Raw genomic sequence first — 22,615 nt, 5'->3', positions numbered from 1 at the left:
GTCAGAGAAAGATGACTTTGAGCACTCTCCACTACCAAGTTTCTATAGAGGAAGGGTTCAGAGCAGCAATGTAGGGTCAGTCAGGGCTATAAAGAGTGCACCCTGAAGGTAGATTACATGAGCAATGTCATCAGCAGAGACAAAAATACATATTTTATTCATATTAAAGAGACCCTGTGTTTGAGACATAAAATCTAGGGCTTCTTTTTTCTTTCTAACATTTTATCAACTGTTCCAATTATTAGTTAGTTATGCATTCATTTAGTTCTTTCCTCCCACAAATTAAGCTGTGGAACCATAAGCATGAGGATTTTAAACACATATTTTGACTTTTTTTTCTTTTTTACTACTTTGTTTTAAATGGCTTATAGAAAAGCTGACAGGCACCATCAGTAATTTTTTAAAAATATTTTTGTGGATTTTAGAAAGAGGAGAAGGGAGAGGGAGAAAGAGAGAAACATCAATGTGAGAGGAAAACATTGATCAGCTGCCTCCTGCACACCCCCACACTGAGGTTCAAGTCTGCAACCCCAGGCAGGTACCCCAACCCCCACCGGGAATCCAACCAGTGACCCTTTGGTGCCTGGGACTATGCTCATCCAACTGAGCCACACTGGCCAGGGCATCCATCAATAAATTTGAGCTGACTTTGTAAGTTTATTAAGACTGTGGCTCAGGGGTATGTTCCAGACACTCCTAGTTGCTTTGTCCTGCGCCTTTAAAAAAGAAAGAAGAAAATTCCCGGAAGATGGCTGCGGGCAGAACCAGAGGGAGGGTGAGTGTGTGAGAGAGTGTGAGTGGACGTGAAGGTGGACGACCAAACCCGAGCAGTGCAGAGCCGCGGAGCAGAAGGTTTCGGTGCTGTGGACAGAGCAGACGGCTACCACGGTAGGCGGCCCTTCAGGGCGCTTCTCCCTGCCCTGCAGGGAGATCCCACCATTGTGGAAGATCCGGGGTCTTCCCTGGGAGGAGGCAGTGGGAGCGGCTAGGGCCCAGCAACCTGAGCCCAGCAGTGCACCTGGCATCATCAGACCAGTGGACACTCTGTGTCAACACAGACCAGTGCACAGTAGTGGAGCTCCCAAGGTGCTGATGGCAGAAGCTGCAGACAGCCAGGAGCCCAGCACCATCCTTCATAGTAGCAGCCCGATCAGAGTCGAGATATACCCCCAGCAACAGAGTCTGGAGAGCAGACATCCATCCCCAGGCAACAGAAGCACAGACCAGCAGTTGAGACCCATCCCCAAAAACTACAGCAAAAGCTGAGCAGGAGTTGAGCCCCACAAGGCAGCAGCACTCCCCAGCCACCAGCGGAGGGACCTGGGGCTCCACAGAGGCCTGTGCAGTCCAGTAGCTCACAAGAGGAGTGGGAAGCCAGAGCCCAAGAGAGACTGATGGGATCCAGCTACCCACCCATGGGAACGGCAGGGTGCAGGGGCACCAGAGAGGCCTGTGCAACCCAGCAGGGACTGCACAATCTAGTTACCCACGGGGCCTGCGGGGTGCTGAAGCACCAGAGAGGCCTGTGCGACCCAGCAGCCCATAACATAGGCATAGAGCTGGGTCCCCAAAGGGACTGTTCAATCCAGTTACCCGTGGGACCTGCAGGGTGCGGGGGCACCAGAGAGCCTGTGCAACCCAGCTGCGCACAAGATAGGCATAGAGGATGTGAAGATAGAGGCGGAGTGAATGGAAGCTATACAGGCAATTTCCCAGGACCAAACGGGAATTACAACTAAAATAAAGACAAATCCTCAGAAAAAAGGCAACAGGAAAGCAGGAGGACAGGACCATATAACCAGGGACACTGGTAGGATCTGCAGAAGCACAAGAGGGTGGCGGGCTGGGAACCCATGGACAGCAGCAGTCTTAGCTGAGAGCAGCACCCTTGGGGAATAAAGATCAAGCCTGCTCCACAGTGCAGACAGCCAGGACAAAGTGCTAAAATAGCCACAGCCACTCACCTGGGTGCTACCACAGAGGGAGGGCAGACTGGGCTGGAACTTTGTGCAGACAACTGGGACTTGGAGGGCACTCAGAGTTTTTGCTGAGTTGTGGCCACAAAGGATGGTGGCCAGTGTGCTCCTTCCCAGAGCTGTGGAGAAAAGCAACAGCCCCCACCTCGGAGATTCAGCCTTTCCCAGGTGAGGCAAAGAAATGCAAATTGAGGCTCATTAACAGCCAGGATCTATCCCACCCTCTGAAAAGCCTCTTATGGAAAATACCAGGGCTACATTCTAAGGCACTGAGTAACTAAGACTATTAGCCTCCAGGAAAAACCTGGAGGATAACTGTTCCTTTACTGGGCTTGCAAATATACCCAAGAAACTAAGACTTGACAGTGGTCTTTAACGTGGGCCCACCCAGGCCCATCCAAGCCCACTAGAGGTAGTCACAAAGAGCAGAACACCAACACCCACAGGGAAAATTTGGCAGGCTCCAAAACCCACTGAGATAGCCAAAAGGGTAAAACAAAGAAACAAATCCCAAGTGAAAGAACAACAGAACTCTATCAAAGATGAGATAGAAGAAATGCAGCTAAGCAAATTATCAGAGGTAGAGTTCAGACCCATAATCTTGAGGAAGCTCAACAGCATGAGTAAGGACATCAGCACCATGACTAAAGATACAGAAACATTGAAAACCAACCAAGTAGGAATAAAGAATGGCATAGCAGAAATTAAGAACACATTGAAAGGACCAACCAGCAGAGTAGAGAAAGCTGAGGACCGGATCAGTGAATTAGAAGACAGGGTAGAAAAAACTCAACCAATCAGACAACCAAAAGAAAAAAACAGTTAAAAAACAAGAAGATAGCTTAAGAGAACAGTGGGACAACTGGAAACATAGTAACCTTCAGATCATAGGAGTCCCCGAAGAGGAAGAAAAGGCAAGAGTTAGAGGATATATTTGAAGAAGTACTGAGAGAAAACTTTCCTAACTTGGTAAAGGAATAAGGCATACAGGTTTAAGAAGCACAGAGAGCGCCAAGTAAGAAGAACCCAAACAGGCTCACAAGACACATAGTAATTAAAATGCCAAAAATTAAAGACAAAGAGAGAATCCTAAAGGCAGCAAGAGAGAAGCAACAGGTTACCTACAAAGGAAACCCCATAAGGCTCTCAGCTGACTTCTCAACAGAAACACTACAGAAGGGAGTAGCATGAAGTAATCAAGGTCATGAAAAACAAGGATCTGAATCCAAGACTCCTCTATATACCAATGTTATAATTCAAAATAGAAAGTGAAATAAAGAGCTTCGCAAACAAAAAAACAAAAAAGACTAAAGAAATATATTAACAACAAACCAGCACTGCAAGATATGCTAAAAGGACTGCTGTAATTAGTAGAATAGGAAAAAATAAATAAAACCACACTAAACAAAAATGGCAATAAATAAGTACATATTAATTATCACCTTAAATGTGAATGGTTTGAATACTCCGATAAAAACACACAGAGTAGCTGACTGGATAAGAAATCATGACTCACATATATGTTGTTTACGAGAGACCCACCTCACAACAAAAGACTCACATAGGATGAAAGTAAAGGGATGGAGACAATATTTTGAAGCAAACGAAAAGAAAAAAAAAAAAGCTGGGGTAGCAATACTCATATCTGATCAAATAAATTTCAAAATGAAGGCCATAACTAGAGACAAAGAAGGCCACTACATAATACTGAAAGAATCTATCAAACAGGAAGATATAACCTTGGTAAACATATATGCACCCAATATAGGAGCACCAACATATATTTAAAATCTTCTGGAGGACTTCAAAGGAGAAATCAACAGCAATACAATCATAGCAGGAAACTTCAACACCCTGCTGACATCACTGGATAGATCCTCTAGACAAAAAATTAACAAGGAAACACAGACTCTAAATGAAGCGCTAGATCAAATGAATTTCATAGATATATACAGAGAATTACACCCCAAAACTACAGAATTCACATTCTTCTCAAATGCACATGGGGCATTCTCAAAGACAGACCACATGTTAGGGCACAAACTAAGTCTCTACAAGTTCAAGAAGATTGAAATCATATCAAGCATCTTCCAGATCACAATGGCATGCAACTAGAAATCAATTGCAACAAGAACATGCACAGACATTTGAAAATATGGAGGCTAAATAGCATGTTATTGAACAATGAATGGATTACCAAGGAGATCAAGGAAGAAATTTAAAACTTCCTAGAAACCAATGAAAAAGATCACACAACAACACAAAATCTATGGGATGCAGTGAAAGCAGTTCTGAGAGGGAAGTTCATAGCACTACAGGCCTACCTCAAGAAACAAGAAAATTTTCTAATAGCCTATCTAACCTCAAAACTTAAAGAACTAGAAAGAAAACACCAGAGCAAATAGAAGGAAGAATATAGTAAAGATCAGAGCACAAATAAATGACATAGAAACCAAAAAAACAATTCAAAAAAATCAATGAAACAAAGAGCTGGTTCTTTGAAAAGATAAACAAGATTGATGGACCTTTACCTAGACTCACCAAGAAACAGTGAGAGAGAACCCAAATATACAAAATCAGAAATGAAAGAGGAGAAATAATAACTGACACCACAGAAATACAATCCATTGTTAACAAATATTATGAACAATCATACGGCAACAAATTTGACAATTTAAGCGAAATGGAAAAATTTCTAGAAACACATAGTCTCCCAAAACTGAACCAGGAAGAGATAGAAAATTTGAACACACCAATAACAACAGAAGAAACTGAAGATGTAATCAAGACTCTTCCAGCAAACAAAAGCCCAGGCCCTCCAGCTTCATGGGGGAATTTAACCAAACATTCAAAGAAGATCTAATACCCATTCTCCTCAAACTATTTCAAGAAATTTAAGAAAAAGAAAGACTTCCAAACTTGTTTCATGAGGTCAGCATAATTCTAATTCCAAAACCAGAAAAAGACACTACAAAGAAAGAAAACTACAGGCCAATATCCCTGATAAACATAGATGCCAAAATCCTGAACAAAATACTAGCAAATCGGATCCAGCAATACATCAAAAAAACTATTCACCATGACCAAGTGGGATTCATCCCAGGAATGCAAGGCTGGTACAATATTCTCAAATCAATAAATGTGATACACCACATAAACAAAATGAAAGATAAAAACCACATGATCATATCAATAGATACTGAAAAAGCATTCAACAAAATGCAGCACCCATTTCTGATAAAAACGCTCAGCAATCTGGAAATAGAGGGAGCATATCTCAACATAATAAAGGCCATATATGACATACCTCCAGCCAACATCATACTCAATGGGCAAAAACTAAAAGCATTTCTTTTGAGAACAGGAACAAGACAAGGATACCCACTTTCGCCCCTCTTATTTAAAATAGTACTGGAAGTCTTAGCCACAGCAAGCAGACAGGAAGAAAAAATAAAATAGATCCAAATTGGAAAGGAGGAAGTGAAACTGTCATTATTTGCAGATGACATGACACTATATGTAGAAAACCCCAAAGACTCCATCAAAAATTTACTAGACTTAATAAAGGAATTTGGCAAAGTAACAGGATACAAAATTAACGTCAAGAAATCGACGGCATTCTTATACACCAATGATGAACTCATAGAAAGAGAAACTAAAATAAAAACAATTCCATTTACCATTGCAGCAACACAATTAAGATACATAGGAATAAACTTACCCAAAGAAGTAAAGGTCTTATTTGCAGAAAACTACATACAGGTCATTGAAAAAAGAAATTGAGGAAGATATAAAAAAGTAGAAGCACATACCTTGTTCATGGATTCTCAGAATTAAAATTAAAATGTCCACACCACCCAAAGCAATCAATAGATTCAATGCAATCCCCATCAAAATACCAGCGACATACTTCACAAAACTAGAACAAATACTTCGAAAGTTCATATGGAACCAAAAAGGCCCCGAAAAAAGCCACACCAATCTTGAAAAAGAAGAACAAAGCTGGAGGGATCACATTACCAGATTTCAGGTTATAATACAAAGCCACTGTAATCAAAACAGCCTGGTACTGGCACAAGAACAAGCAGTTAGATCAATGGAACAGAATAGAAAACCCAGAAATGAACCCAAGGCAACATGCTCAATTAATATTTGACAAAGGGGACAAGAGCATACAGTAGAGTAAAGTCAGCCTCTTTAATAAATGGTGTCAGGAAAATTGAACAGCTACATGCAAAAAAAATGAAACTAGACCCTCAACTTACACCATACACAAGAATAAACTCAAAATGGATAAAAGACTTAACTGTGACTCATGAATCCATAAAAATCCTAGAAGAAAATGTAGGCAACAAAATTTCAGACATCATACACAGCAAAATTTTCACTGATACATCACCTAAAGCAACAGAAACACAGGAGAATATGAACACATGGGACTACATCAAACTCAAAAGCTTCTGCACAGCAAAAGAAACAACCACCAAAGTGGAAAGGCAACCCACTCTATGGGAGAACATCATTGCCAATGATACATCAGATAAGGCGTTAATTTCCATTATATAGAGAGTGCTCATACAACTCAACAAAAGGAAGACAAAGAACCCAATTAAAAAATATGCAGAAGAACTAAATAGACACCTCTCCAAACAAGACATACAAATGGCCAAGAGACATGTGAAGAAATGCTCAACATCACTTGTTATCAGAGAGATGCAAATTAAAACAATGATGAGGTATCACCTCACACCTGTCAGAATGGCCACCATCAACAAATCATCAAACAACAAGTGTCGGGGAGGTAGTGGAGAAAAGGGGACTCTAGTACACTGCTGGTGGGAATGCAGACTGGTGCAGCCACTATGGAAAACAATATGGTGTTACCTCAAAAAATTAAAAATTGAACTTCCATTTGACCCAGTGATCCCACTTCTAGGAATATACCCTAAGAAGCCTGAAACACCAATCAGAAAGAATGTATGTACCCCCATGTTCATAGCAACACTATTTACAATAGCTAAGATCTGGAAACAGCCCAAGTGTCCACCAGTATACGAATGGATAAAAAAGCCATGGTACATATATACAATGGAGTACTATGCAGCTGTAAGAAAGAAAGATCTCTTATCCTTTGAGATGACATGGAGGGACCTGGAGAGTATAATCCTAAGTGAAACAAGCCAAGCAGAGAAAGACAAATATCACATGATCTCACTTATTTATGGAATATAATGAACATAACAGTCTGAGGAATGGGGTAGTTCCTGAGACGTGGAAGTGGGGTACAGACTGACAATCCCCAGAGAAGGGGGTGGTGGGGAGAGATAAACCACAGAACTTGTATGCATGTATCCATGAACAATGGACAACAAAGCTGGGGACAGGGCAGGCAGGGAGGGAGGGGTATCAGTGGGGGAAAAAGGAGAAACATCTGTAACATAAACAAATTAATTAATTTAAAAAATAAGAGGGGAAAAAAGAAAGAAAAAACTCTATATTTTTCAGTCACCCACCTTGCTCTGCTGTCCAATATTTGTATCTTCCTTATTTTTCCACCTGCTTAGCTTCTCAACTACCAGTTCTTGGTCCTAAGGATTTCTACACATCTCACCAGAATCTGGAAGGTATGTTCTGTTTCATCACCCTGTAATAAATCCTGACACCTGTTAGAAACTCAAGCTTAGCCTGAGCTCTTGCTTCAAAACCTTCAAAATGCAATTGTCACCTGTATTCTCAAATTAACAGGACAAGACAATTAGAGCCCTACTAACTATATGATTCATAAAAATGGAAAGATAATGGGGAAATTGCAATGGAAAGTTTTCAACACTAATGAACAAGTGCGAGAAAATGGTAATTGCTAATCATTATATTTTGAGAGATCACTAAGGCATCGTTAAATTAGACTAAGACTAGAAAATACTTTTATGTTAGCAGTAATTTCAAAATCAAGCCAAGGCAGGGGGCAATTAAGTGGGGTGATAGAACTTCTTGTTCAATATATTATAAATCAGGAACTGCATAGATGTGGCAGAGACCACCAACTTCAATGCCTGTGCTCTCCTTCTTGATGTTAATGAAACAGTAGCCTGATCAGCTTCATTACATTTCCTTGCCTCAAGTCTGGTTAGGTGTGACATGTATGCAATCAAGCTCCCTCCAGGGGCATTGAAACAGATGTGATGTGCTACTTCCAGACTGCAGAATGCTTCATCTACCCCCTTCCCAACCAAAACCAGGACTTGGCAACAACTCAGATTCAATCATGTGCATGAAGACAATGCCTCTGGGACAGTAATTTTCAAATAGTGTGCCACAAGAATTTTTGAAACATGCAAGTCCTGACTATTTAGTCAGGGACACTGACCTCAGTTCCCTTAGAGTATCAAATAAACAAATGACTACAGCCAAGACAACAATAGCTATCCAGTGTGAATGAATAAAAAGTATTCCTGTTTTTCTGTCAAATTGGCAAAATATTTTTGGTGTGCCAAAGCATTTTAGTAATTAGTTTATGTGTACCATAAGATGAAAATGGCTGAAAATCACTATTCTAGGACATTGTTGAATAAACAAGATAGAAGGAACCTGGAACTCTAAATGATAGCTTAAAGAACTGCATCCTGGAACTCCAACTATTACATGAGAAAGAAAGAAACTTCTACTTTGTTTGAACCACTGAATTTTGGGGTCTCTTTATTAAAATAGCTAGTACTTCCATAATAGTATAGTGGACCTGAGAGCATCTCCCTTCTGTACTTTTCTCCACTGGTGAAATAAAGAAACTGAATGTCAGTGAGATCAAGGAACTTACCAAAAAACGGCAAGTCATCCCGTCAGCTCAGGTAAGAAAAAAGGTTTCCTGATATCTGACCCAGTGTTTCCCTGGACCATCTGTGACATGAGGTATGACCAGCACAGTCCACATTACTGCATCATGTCCCAGGAATTTTAAGATCTATAATCAAAGTGCTGAACAAATTTAGGTGGCTATGACTTCTGATGATCTCACCGCTTGCAATTTACTGAAATACATCAAATTACAATCAAATTCCTACCTTTACAATTGAGTTCCTTCTCAGATTTATCACATGCTACTTTACTCAGATTTTGAAATGGTAGTTTAAAATAAGATCAAAGGCAGGAAATTCCAAGTTAGATCTTTTAGCTGGTCTAGAAAACCAGGCATTAAAATAAGAAACAAAATGACCAACTTGAATAATGCCTGATTTGTTACAATATTTCCTCTAATTATTCTTAAATAATCTCTCATATAATGTCATATATCTTTATGTATTTAGACATAATATAAATATATAAATCTGTAAGGGAATACAGATGAAAAAATGGTATTTTTTAAATCTAAAGACTTATTTATCTCTGAAATTTTTACAATATCCTATCTAAGTCTTCAAAAAAGTCTTTGAATTAGCTCCTTTATGAGATGACTTTTTTCCAATATTATAATTTTTAAATATTTTGTTCTACCAAGAGTACTCAAATTGCTCAGTACATTTTTTGAATAAATATGTTATGTTGATACAAAATAATCTTTACAGTATATTTGCAATAAAACTGGTGCCCAATCATTTTAAAGATCTTATGGATCAATAAATGTCTAATCTGAATAACTAAAACCTCTATATTCATAATCTTACTTCAAATACCATTCAGTTCATTAAAATGTAGTAAAACACCACAGATGTTTATAGGTATTTTACTTATATTGTATCGCTTCAAAAATGACTCAAATTTTGTGCATTCGTTCTCTAAAATAATTTATTTCTTAAGCAAATATTAACATGGTACAAACTGAAGTAGTTATGGGTAATGGTGTGGCATATGAGATTTTCTATAAAATACTACAGTCTATCTCCAGAAGGGGGGAAAAAAGAGGGAATAATAAAACAAACAAGAATATCTAAATGTTGATAATAGATGGGTATATTAAAGTTCATAACATGATTCTATTTTTACATTTGCTTGAATTTTTCCACAATAAACATTTTTAGCCGCTCCACCATGTGGGACACAGAGTGAAGACACGGGCTATGAACCAGGAAGAGGGCCCTCATCCAGCTATGCTGGTACCCTGACCTCAGCTTTCCAGCCTCCAGAACAGCAAGGATCAAATTTCTGTTTATTTAAAAAAATAATAATTTTTTTAACACATGTATGTGGTTCTTAGTAGGGGGCCAGGCAACATTCTAAGCATTTTGCCTGTATTAATCCATTTAAGCCGTGCAATAATCCCATGACATATGTACTCATTTTACAAACGAAGAATCTGAGGCACAGAAAAGTTCAATAACTTCCCCAAGGTCATTTACTAAGTTGGAATTTAAATCCAGGTTGTCTGGGTACACTGTATATGCATACAAAAGCCTGAAAAAATACAAATTTTGCAATTTTTTTCCACAAGAATATGTGTTTCTATAATTTGAAGTTACCAAAACATGAAAATCTTTATTCAAATACTAACACATAGAAATAGAGGAAATGAATTTCTGGAACCCAAAACACTGCAAGCGTAGAAATCCATCATTAACAAGTATGTTAAAGTGAGCAAAAACAAAGTAGGAAATTTTTAGAAATAATAAAAGATTAATTTTTTTTGCTAGTCATTTAACCAATTCTTTACGGAAAAAGTAATATTAAAAAGAGGTCAATGTAATCTAACTGGATAGATTCCATTAACTTTAGACTATTTTAAAACTTCCTTCATTCTCAAGAAGAAACATAATCATTACTAAATTCTTCCCAATTATAGACTCTTGGGAAATTTTACACCAGAGTAAAAACTCTTATTCTTAAAACGAATTATGTAGACTTATTGCCAGTTAAATGGCAACATTTCTCTTAATTGCTGCAAACTGACCAATCAATCTTATTTCTTATTTTTCATGAAAACTAAATTATTAAATTTATGTAGAATGGAAGTTATAATTTAGCTATTTTAACTTCCATTCTTAGTAGTAATGAAAGCTAAAGATCAAATGAACAAAGGATTTTTACAGGAAGATAGGAAATTTCCCTGCTGTTAACTAAGTCAATGTAGCCCAAGATAAACATGGAGAATATCGCTCGCTATATTCCAGTCCTGAGTGAATACAATCATAAACAACATAAGCACCACACTGTTAGAAGAGCCATTCTGAAAATGTTCAAATGAATAAATAAGATGAATAAAGTGAAGTAATATCATACCATTTTTGCAACCTCTAAGATTATCTATTATGAGGATGAGAAAACATCTTTATTCTGATTATGCTTATAGTCTTAGATACCTCTGTCATCAAGATGACAGAGCAACCTGACAGCGAGCAAAGTGCATTTGCTGGGGAGGGGACAGGGATGCCAACCCTGGCTCCAGCACTAACCATAACAATTAAGTTTAATCACTACCTCGGAAGCCATATCCTCACAAGGTAGTATGAATAACAATATGAGGGGTGCCTAAGAGCCAAGGGGGTCTTGACACAAGGTACATACTCTAAAAATGTGTTTCCTCCCTCCCTTGATACCATAGTCAAGGGAGGTGAATAATGGAAGAGAATGTGTTTTAGTGAAAAGTTGAGCATCTCTAATCAAAGATTAGTGTGGGATCTTGTACATAAGTTACCAGATAGAGAAATAGACACCAGGCCAATAGGAAATGCCTGAGATTCTCATTCTAAATATAGATGATTTCTAACGAACTCACCTTCTGAAAACCTTTCAGTACCTTCCCACAGCACTTTATAATAAAATCCTCTCTCTTTACCACAGCCAAAGGTCTCACAGCTCGCCCTCAGTCAGGGAGACTCTGCCACACTGACCTCCAGTTTGCTCCATGAACCCCTAAGTTCTACGTCCAGGCCAGGAACTCAGGCCCCTCGACCTTAAGTGTGCCTGCTGTTGTTTAATCTGCTGACTCCTCTCACTCTTCACATCTTCCCTTGAGCCTTCCCTACCCCCCATTTTCAAGGAGTTCCCCACCCAGTCCCCAGTGACCCACTGTTGTACCCCATAGCTTTGATCATCATTTACTTAATTCTGCTGCCCCTCTGTACCCACCAGTGAAATGCAAACTCTTGAGCTCATGGAAATGGTCTCTCGTTTTGACCACTGTAACCCCAGCATATAACAAGTACCTACCTGTTTAATAAATATTCACCGTATAGCCCTGGCCAGTTTGCTTAGTGGTTAGAGCATCAGTCAGCAGACCAAAGAATATCCAGTTCAATTCCCAGTCAAGGGCACGTACCTCGGCTGCAGGTTTGATCCCTGGCCCTGGTCGGGTCGGGGTCCTGCGGGAGGCAACCAATCGATGTGTCTCATTCACATCGATGTCTCTCTCTCTCTCCCTTCTTCCCTCCCACTCTGTCTAAAAATCAACGGAAAAATATCCTCAGGTAAGGATTTTTTTAAAAAATGCACTGGATAAACATAAAGCACATCATGGGATTTAGAGTACAATGTTGGGTCCTGGCCAGGTAGCTCAGTTGGTTAGAGTGTGGTCCTGATAGGGTTTGATCCCCAGTCAGGGTACATACCAGAATCAACCAAAGAATGAATGCAGTGGAACAACAAATTGATGTTTCTATATATATATATATCCCCTTCCTCTCTCTCTCCCTAAAATTAATAACTAAAAACTTAAAAAAAAAAAAAAGAATACCATGTTGATGAAACAGTTACTATATGCCAAGTACTCCACAGAATAATTTAAGTAATGAATCCCACTGGATTGTTACAATTGTCTGAGGTAAATATTATTAACTCCATTTCCCACATGAGAAAAAAGGAACTCAGAAGGAAAGTAATTTGCCTGAGGGTATACGGTGGTATTAATAGCCAGGATTTATTGAAAATTTTACCATGAGCCAGGCAGGCACCGTCAAGCTCTTTACATGTATTCTCTCACCCGATATTCAAAACAACCCCATGACATGAGTACTATTATTAGCTTCATTTTTATATAAAAAAAAAAACAAGTGAGGCAAAAAGAGGTCAAAATTAATTGACTAATTATGTGAGAAGCAGGGCATGGATATGAACCATGTAGTCAGTCTCCAAACTCACATTATTAACCACTCCTCTATAAAGTATGGTTGACACAGAGTTTTTGTAAAATTAAGAATCCATTAAAGCATTTCTCTCAGAACCAGGCACATAACACGTTTTAAATTCTAGCTATTATTCTTAGTTTGAATTCAACACCTTGTTTTTTCTATTATATTTTTGCTACATACCAGGGAATCAAGCAAATCTTTAAGAAAATAAAATAAAAAAAGAAATAAAAAGAAAAGAAAAATACCAGGATTTGGATACCCAGTGTCAAATCAGGTTTCCAAAGCAGTTCATGAGCATGTGCAAACACTCTGTATCTTTGTGTCTTTGCAATCCTAAAAATGTATAATCAAGTCTAATGTGCAAAAGTTACATATTAAAGGGGTGCTCCCTGCCGGGCACAAAACACAAAAATTAACCCTCTAAACTTAATCCTCATCCTTATGGCATCATCACCAGCATCACACCCCCCACTTTTCTGTATGTTCTTTGATTTTATACTTTTATTTCATCATTGACCATTTAGCTTAAGTCCAATGAGTATCTAACAAAGGAGAAAGGTTGCCCACTTTCATCATGGCAATTAGTGGAGATCTTTAATAAATCCATGTTTCCTGCCACTGATGTCTACTCATTCATATTTACATTCTCCATTTTTTAAATGAATAAATATTCACTAAAATAGACGAAAGCAATTATTTGCTGCGATGACTGCCCACACCACCACACAGACACAGATGGCTCCGCTGCTGCAACCAACGCTTGGCTGGCAGGTAGTCCCACCACCTGCCCATTTAAAACACAGCTTGATGAGACAGGAAAATTTCTGGGTGAATGAGTTAACTTGGGGGGAAAAAAAGAGTTCAAGAGAACAGTGGAATGTTCCAGAAGAAATGTCCAGAAGCAGGAAGATCAAGAGGAGCCACTGCGTGTCCTTTCTCAGTCCCTGCAGCTACCTGAGAAAACAGGGCTTGAGCTACAATTTGACATCACATTCCAGGCAAGGAGAATATGAGGATATGGGGTAGGGGGGCCACACTGCCAGCTAGGATCAGACCACCTCTCATCTCCGAGAGGGTTGTAATCAGTCCCCCAGGTGTAGGAGGTCTCCGCACTCCTTCTGAAGGGCCGGTTCCATCTGTGCGGCAGCAGCAGCTGCGCCAACACTAGGGCAGAGTCTCAAGCAGGAAGGGTTCATCACTGACCAGCTCGGCTGCTTTCTTCTCCTGGGCTGCCCAGCTTCTCCAGGGAAGCAGCTGAGTCTTGTTCACCTGCTGCAGGGCATGGTGCGGAATAAATATATTTCGGGTTACTGTGTTTGGCACTATACTTAGGACACAATAGACTCAAAAAAATGTTAGACTCAGAATTCAACTGTTTATTTTGTTTTCCGATCAACTTTCCCAAACAGAAAGTGATAGAGAATAATCTATATCTCTCTTTCTCTCTCACTAATTAAGACTCATGAAACAAAGACAAAAATATATTAATAAGAACCAGGAAGAGCCCAGCTGGTGTGGCTCAGTGGTTGAGCATCAACCCATGCACCAAGAGGTCGTGGGTTGATTCCTGGTCAGGGCACATGCCCAGGTTGTGGGCCCGATCCCCAGTGGGAGGCATGCAGGAGGCGGCCAATCGATGTTCTCTTTCATTGATGTTTCCATCTCTCTCCCTTCCTCCCATCCTCTCTCTCTCTAAAAAAATCAATAAAGAAAAAAATTTATTTTAAAGAACCAGGACTAAAAAATAAATTGGTAAACAACTTTATTCTCAAATTAATACAGTAACCTGAATTCAATTATCCACAAAGTTAGAGTTTGAAAATAATTAATTTGGGGGGCAGGAGAGCTGGGTGAAAAAAGGTGAAGGAACTAGGCACAAAACATATATTTATGACACACAGACATGGACAACAGTATAATGACAGCCGGAGGGAAAGGGAGGGGAGGGGAGGTAAAAGTGGGCAGTGGGAGAATAAAAGGGGTCAGACAGCGTCTTGACTTTGAGTGGTGAGCACATGATGCAGTGTGCAGATGATGTTTTCATGAGTTGTACACTTGAAACAAGTGTAAGGTTCAATTAACCAATGTCATCAATAAAAAAAGAAAAATAATCCTTTTCAAACACACCCTTTTCTCCCAGTTTTTATTTTTATTTTTTACCTGATCAAATAACTTTTGAATAGGTAGTATAAAGATGAATTTCAGTCAAGTCCAAATCCCAAATAAGTGGAATCCAGATTAGTGAGATTTTATTACACTGTTATTCATTTTTGGTGCATTTTCTTTAAGGAAAAAAAAAAAAAGCTCAAAGGACACATGCAAAAGCTCACAAGACTGGTTCTTCACTGTTTCCAGCTGAATATAATAGAGGTGGAAAATGGAACTTTGTTATATGAATACATCATAAGTTTTACATGAATGCTTCAGTTGACAGCTGTTATTTATCATAGCTTTGCTCTTAATCTGCTATGTAGTATAACCCTTTCAAAACTGGCAGCATCACCTCTGTGTTGTTCTCACTGGGGTAAAAGGCATTTTAAACATGCAATTACCCAAAGAAGTAACATTTACTAATTTTCTGTTGCACAGCTAACATTATTCATGGCTGTTTTTATTTGTAGGGTGTTTAATCATCATATACTAGTTAACCTTCACAACCGTCCTGGGCAGAAGAACCGTAGTAAGTCATTTCATATTAGCAAAGAGACATCAAGCAGCATATTCAATAATTAGAAGAGGATCCTGAAATAAAATGCTGATATCTGGTTGGCACAGTAGAGTGTGCAGAATGTCTTTCAGATAAAGGTAATTTAAGAATTATATTTAAATAGGAGGAAGAGGAAAATGTAGCTCTTCATGAGAATTTTTTTTTTAATTTCAGAGTTTATAACCAATACACACATCCTTAAGCATTACAGATTCATATGTGTATATTAATATGTACAGGTTAAATGGCACTTTGGAACACTGTTGGAAGTAAATGACTGACTAGATAAACAGCAGTAGCTACTCCATAGGCCAGCAACTCACAATGAAGCCAATTTTCGAATAGCTTCATTTCACCCTCAAAGACCACTTCTGCCTCTAGCCCTGGCCGGTTTGGCTGAGCGGTTGGAGCGTCGGCCTGCGGTACAGAGAGACCCGGGTTCGGTTCCCGCTAAGGGCACGTACCTTGGTTGCAGTTTGTCCCTGGCCCTGGTTGGTCGTGCGGGTGGCAGCCACTCGATGTGTCCCTTCACGTCGATGTTTCTCTCTCTCTCTCTCTTCCTCTCTCCCTCCCGCTCTATCTGAACAAAAAATGGAAAAATGTCCTTGGGTGAGGATAAAAAAAAAAGACCACTTCTGCCTCTCAGCCCAAATGGAACTGCCCCCAACCTGGCTTACCTCCAAACTGACACAGTGGTTCTCAAAGACCAACCAGGTCAGCTCTGAAGCAAAGCTACAGAAACAGGACAGAAACAACATGGTTCCCAGGACCACAATTCTCCCCACGCCTCATCCACCATACTCAAGTCCACAGAGAACCTAGCACAATAAAGCTGAAAGGCTGGGGTAGGTCAAAAACTAACCCCCTCCCTGGGAGTGAGTGGGCAATCAGGGTACTACTTACTGAGTATTTGATCTTAGTGTTTGGCACTTCCTGGATATACCCCAAAGTCTCACATACACTCTTCAAGTTCTACTCACCTCTCATTTTAAAGTATAAAAATACAAAAGGCTTAAAGGAAGCATCTTTAGTGTGAAGTTATTCATTGACTGAGCTACAAGTTTGTGTGTGTGTGTGTGTATTTAGAATTAAGAAAAAATAAAGTGAATATGCAAAAATGTTAAGGTTATTTCTGGATACTAAGATGATGAGTGATTACATCCTATTACATTTCTCTTTATAATTGCTACATTTAAATTTTTCCCTGCAATAGGTGTACATTATTTTTACATAAATAGAAATTATTAATTCTCTTCAAATAAAAATATAAGATCAGCTTTTTAGCCTCAATAAAAAAAAGTAGTGGTCTTATTTACTCAATGGAAACCATGGTCTTTTATCACTGTCTAAAGAGGCTGTCACACCACAGCACACATCAGATTTTAAAAAGGCTTAGCTTGATCCAATTACACTACTTATTAAGAGCTATTTAATGAGAAAGTCACAGCTTTGAGTTATTACAAGCTATAATAGTCCTGCAGAGTTCCGAACAAGTAAGCTAACAGAATTACCTTTGATTCTAAATTGTTTGCAGGAGATTAATCCATCTGCCTCTGAAAAAAATTAAGTGTTCCTCCAGTGTGTTCTACTTCCTCCAATCTCATTTTAATCAAGTATGTTAGTCTCAGTTGAGAAAGTAGGTATTTTTAAACAGATTTATTGAAGTATAATTGAAATACAAAGAAATGCCCTTGTTGAATGTGTACTGTTTGATGAGTCTGGACATATAAAACACTCATGATACCATCACCACAGTCAACACCACCTTCCAAGGCTTTTGTTCTTTTTTGTTTTTTTTTCCAGAGTGTGGTAAGAAAACAACATGAAAGCATAATACCATATTCACCATGTTGTCAACTATAGGGTCTCTGTTATATCATCTCTAGAACTCATTCATCTAACATCACTGAAATTTTACAGAAAGAAGGTATTTTTAATCACATATTATAATACAAAGAGTTTATTTTATTTTAATTTTCCAAATGCATATATAACAAAATATCTAAAAAAAAATATTTTAGTCACAAGTAGGTAAGTGTTATGGAGGTCATTATATGTTCTGATCTGTCAAGTACTAAAGAAAGGCCTTTCAGATAGGATGACATTTGAACAGAGATGTGAAAGAAAAAATGAGCATTCCAGGCAGAAGGTACAGCAAAGGCAACAACTTGAGGAGGAAGCAGGCCGGGCAAGTTCCGGGAAGACCATGGACACCAGTGTGGCTGGTGCCAGTGAGCAAGTTGGCCTGAAGAGACAGCAGAGTGAGGCAGGCCCAGAGCGTATGAGCTCCTGTGGAGCACTGTGGGCCTGTGGATGTTCCTGAGTGAGATGGGAAGTCCTAGAGGACGTGGGACCAAAGGATGGCATCCTTAACTGTCCTTTAAAAGGGTCATTCTGGCATTTATGGAGAATAGACCATCAGAGAGCAAGGATGAAAAAAAGGAGACCGGTTAGGAGGTTACATCAATAATCCAGGAGAGAAATCATGTTGCCGTAGATGAGAACAGCAGTGGAGGTGGTGGGCGGAGGTCCAACTTTACATATATTTTGACAAAATTTGCTAATGGATGAAATGTGGAATGGAAGAAGAGTGAAGGATGACTCCCAGGCTTTGGGTTCTGACAACTGGAAGAAAGCATACATGGACATGCAGAAGACTCAAGGCATCATGCATGTATTTTAAAACATTTTAGCCCTGGCCGGTTTGGCTCAGCGGTTAGAGCGTCAGCCTGCGGTCCACAGAGACCCGGGTTCGGTTCCCGCTAGGGGCATGTACTTTGGCTGCAGTTTGTCCCCGGCCCTGGTTGGGTCGTGTGGGTGGCAGCCACTCGATGTGTCCCTTTCACATCGATGTTTCTCTCTCTTCCTCTCTCTCCTTCCCGCTCTATCTGAGTAAAAAATGGAAAAATGTCCTCGGATGAGGATAAAAAAAAAAAAAACATTTTAGCAATGTATGAGTCTCCTAAGTGCTTTGGGGCACAATTTATCTTTGCCATCTCAGCAAGGAAAGGCTACATGACAAAAGGGTGCTTGATCTACTTCTCAATATTATTTGAGGCCGATCTTGACTACACGAGGCAAATGTTAAAATGTGTATGCTTACCGCCAGCCTGGATTTACATTCAGTTCAAACCCAATACCAATACTGCTGTTAACACCTGCCCCAGGCTACCCACTTTCCAACCCCTAAAAGTCCTCAGAGGCCCTTGAAACCCTGTCATATGCAGCTTTAAAAATCTTACAAACTAAAAATAAAGAAATAAGAGACAGGGAAAGAGGGGAGTGAGACAGGCAAACTAGTATGTAGTAGGAGGGTGGATAATCCTTATTTTCTCCACTTCTGCAGCCTTCACTCTCCATTCCATTTCCTATCTCCTTCCAACTTTATGTCAAATGCTCAGTATATTCTGAAGACCCTGTGTATATGTGTAAATGTAGGATTTGGGGAGCAGAGAAGGGAAAATTAATTGTGAAGTGATATTGTGAATAGAGATGTGAAGAAAATTAAAATGTATTCATTTCTCTAAAAAATACATTGAAAATATTACATCACCTTGTTAATACATAATTGATTTGGGAATGAATCATCAATTGTTGCTAAAACTATTAGGTTAAAAAATGATGGGAACTTCATCTTAGAGGGATAAGGATGACCCCACCTAAACCTATTGATTTATCTTAGCATCACTGAAGGGGAGAAAACCAGACCTTGTGCCCTCGTGATGTGATGCAGGAAGGCATACAAAGAACCCTCTAAGAATATGTTGTCTAAAAAGATTGAAAATGGATCTATAAAGCTCTGTATATTTACCTACCAATTTATAGACAACACAAGAGGTAAAGGAACAAGGCAAACAAAACATCTTGCAGAGCAATAGGGCAAGTTCAGAAGTTGGGTCATTTCAAGGACAAATGACTGTTTTTCCAACAAATCAGTGACATGGGAAACAGAAAAGATGGAGGGACTGTTATAGTATAAGTGACTTGAGAGACATAATAACCAAATACAATTTGGAAACCTTATTTGGATTCTGATCCAACAAATCAATTATAGTAAGACATCCTTGGCACAAGTGAGAAATTCTGAAATACGAACCAACTATAAGATAACAGGAAAGAATTGGTGTTAATTTTGTTGGCTGCCATAATGGCACAGTAATTAAATTTAAAATAAAAAATCCTTAAAAAGTAAATAAGTAAATAAATTAAAAGTCCTTATTGTTAAAGACAATTACTCTTTCTAAAAAAGCTAGAGGAAGAAAACTTGTTAGAGGAGAAAGAAAACAAGATTGTAAAATGTTGTTTTTGCCCAGCTAGGGTGGCTCAATGGCTTAAGCGTTGTCCCGTGGACTGAGAGGTCCCAGTTCGATTCCCGGTCAGGGCACATGCCTGGGTTGTGGGCTTGATCCCCAGCGGGGGAGTGTGTAGGAGGCAGCCAATCGATGTTTTTCTCTCACATCAATGTTTCTCTCTCTGTCTCTCTGTCTCTCTCTCTCTCTCTCTTTCTAAAAAAAAAAAAATCAATAAAAACATATTTAAAAGAAAAATGATGATTTTGTTGAAACTAAGTTCTTTTACTGTACTCCCTACTTTTGTGTGTGCGTGTGAAATTTTCCACAGTAGGATGCTTTTGGGAATAAAATGGAAAAGATATCCTGAAGTTGAAAGATTGCAATGTAAACTTTTAAAAACAAGTATTACTGCTTGCAACTGCTAATTTATGTTAATGGAGTTTTCCTTGATGGTATACAACAAAAGCAAAATACAAAACCAAAATACAAAAATAAATTGAAAGCTGAGGCACTTAAGAGATTATCATTTTCATTCATAATCAGAGATTTCAAAGGTTATGCCCTGTTTGGTGAAAAGGCCGTGGATACAAAGTGGCCTCCAAATGTAGATGGAGCTGAGCGGCCAAAGAAGGGAGTACACAGGTTGTCAGTTAATGAGTTTAATATGGAACTTAGTACAGAACTGGGGTCCTGGGAGACAGCAGGGCACTCAAATCTCAGCATCTTTTACTCCCTAGAACACCCTCTATTATCCTGGGTTAGAAATGGACCCATATTCTAGGAAAGAAATTTGCGGGTGGTCAGGAGGGAACCAAGAGGCCAGATTCCAGGAGGCCCTGGCGCCAGGGTGAGCTAAGAGAGATAACATCGAGGGCACCTTGCCCCAGAGGATTAATGAAAATTCCATGATTAGCCCGAAGCCCCAGTACACATTCCAGAGTCCACCAGGGAGATGGGGAGGAGGTCAAAGGTCAGGGCTCCTTCACTCAGAAGTTAAACAGGTGGATTAGCTTCAAGATGGAGTCAGCTCTGTCCTCACATGCTCATTATAATAGCTTCAAGATCAGACCAGGTTTATAATAAGATTATGCTATAAATCAGTATGTAAAATACTTTATTTTGACTAATAAAAACATCTATCTTAACTGAAGATATTTTAAAGAGGAGGAAGGTCCAACAGTTTAAAAAAAAAGGTTTGAAATTTTTCTGCCTTAGACTATTCCTTTCATATATTAACTATTTCATCTTTGCTTTGAACAAAAATGTTATGATGTACAACTCAAAGTGAAGAGGTTGCTATCAAGTATCTAAAGAGCAGGTATTCTATGCAGTTGACTAGAGAATGTGATACTCTTCTTTCAAAGAATAAAAAGGCTGGATGTGAAGAACATTTTGGCTATCAGACCTCTTAAGAAAAAAAAAAACACATTGATCACAAAAGTACTTGCAAAAAGAGGTCAGGAACTTCCTCAGATAATAAACCAGAATCTGCTTCAAGAGCTCTTCCATAAACATGGAAAAGATACCTAGACCTGGGAAATGTTTGCTACTAAAAGCCTCCCTTTCATTCATTCATTCATTCATTCAACAAATATTTATTAGATGCCTACCTTGTGCCAAATACTGTTCTCAGTACTGGGGATACAGACAAAAATCCCTGCCTCTATAAATCACATTTCTAGTCGAGGAAAGATAAGAATAAGCAAAATAGTACACAATAGAGCGTTTTATAAGATAAGTGACATCTACAAAAGTAAAACAGGTAAGAGGGATAGATAGTATTAGAGAGGAGGATGGTCAGGGAAAGGCTCACAGAGGTGAAACGTGAGCAAAGAATTAGAGGAAGTAAAGGCGTCCACAGTTTCCGTGAAAAGTACTGACTCTAGGCAGAAAGAAAGGCAGTACACAAAAGCCATGGGGAGAGCAGGCCTCACATGTCTAAGAAACAGAAAAAAAGCTAACTGAGCAGATGTAGTGAGTGAGGAAGAGGAGAGCTGGAAATGAAGTTAGAGAGGCAACAAAAGGGTCAGCCTCATAGGCCACTGCAAAGACTTTGCCTTTTAACTTTGAGTGGCAATGGGAAGTCATTGGAGGGCTTGGGGTAGAAAAGAAAAGAAAGCCAACTCAAGTTTTTTTGTTTGTTTGTTTGTTTGTTTTTTAAACCACTTTGCTGCTCTGCAGACAATATTGTAGAGGGCAATGAGAGAATAGGAGAGGCCAGTTAGAAGGCTACGGTAGATTGCAAAAAAAAATGGTCCTCATTTCCTCCCAATTCCTGCATGCACCTTTCTGTACAAAGTGTCTCTGCTGCTCCCCTCATAAACAAGTAATCTATTTCTCCATCCCCCCAAATCTGGGATGTCTTTGTGATCTGCTTTGATCAATAGGGGGAAGTAAAGTTGTAGTAGTTCTTAGCCTAGGTCTCAAAAGGCCATGCAGCTTCCTCTCGCTCTCTTGCTTCCATCAAACCACCATGTAAAGAAGCAGGGGATAGTTTACTGGACCACATGTAGCAGAGACAAGACATCCCAGCTGCAGCTTCCACAACTACCAGTCCCCAATGCTACATGAGTGAGACCAGTGAAA

At 39.3% G+C, this 22,615-nt stretch overlaps 1 protein-coding gene across 1 annotated transcript in view; it reads right to left on the bottom strand.

Moving 5' to 3' along the window:
* Positions 1–7,617, bottom strand: part of FOCAD (focadhesin) — a 300,263-nt gene extending 292,646 nt beyond the window's left edge. The window contains exon 1 of the mRNA XM_036260660.1: positions 7,490–7,617. The gene's annotated coding sequence lies outside the window, so the exon portion shown is untranslated. The remainder of the gene's footprint in view (positions 1–7,489) is intronic.
* Positions 7,618–22,615: the final 14,998 nt, after the last annotated feature.

The sequence above is a fragment of the Molossus molossus genome, unplaced genomic scaffold, assembly GCF_014108415.1.
Source record: "Molossus molossus isolate mMolMol1 unplaced genomic scaffold, mMolMol1.p scaffold_m16_p_14, whole genome shotgun sequence".
Taxonomy (NCBI): Eukaryota; Metazoa; Chordata; class Mammalia; order Chiroptera; family Molossidae; genus Molossus; species Molossus molossus.
Note: the sequence above shows the minus strand (reverse complement) of the source record. Positions and strands in the feature narration are given on the sequence as shown.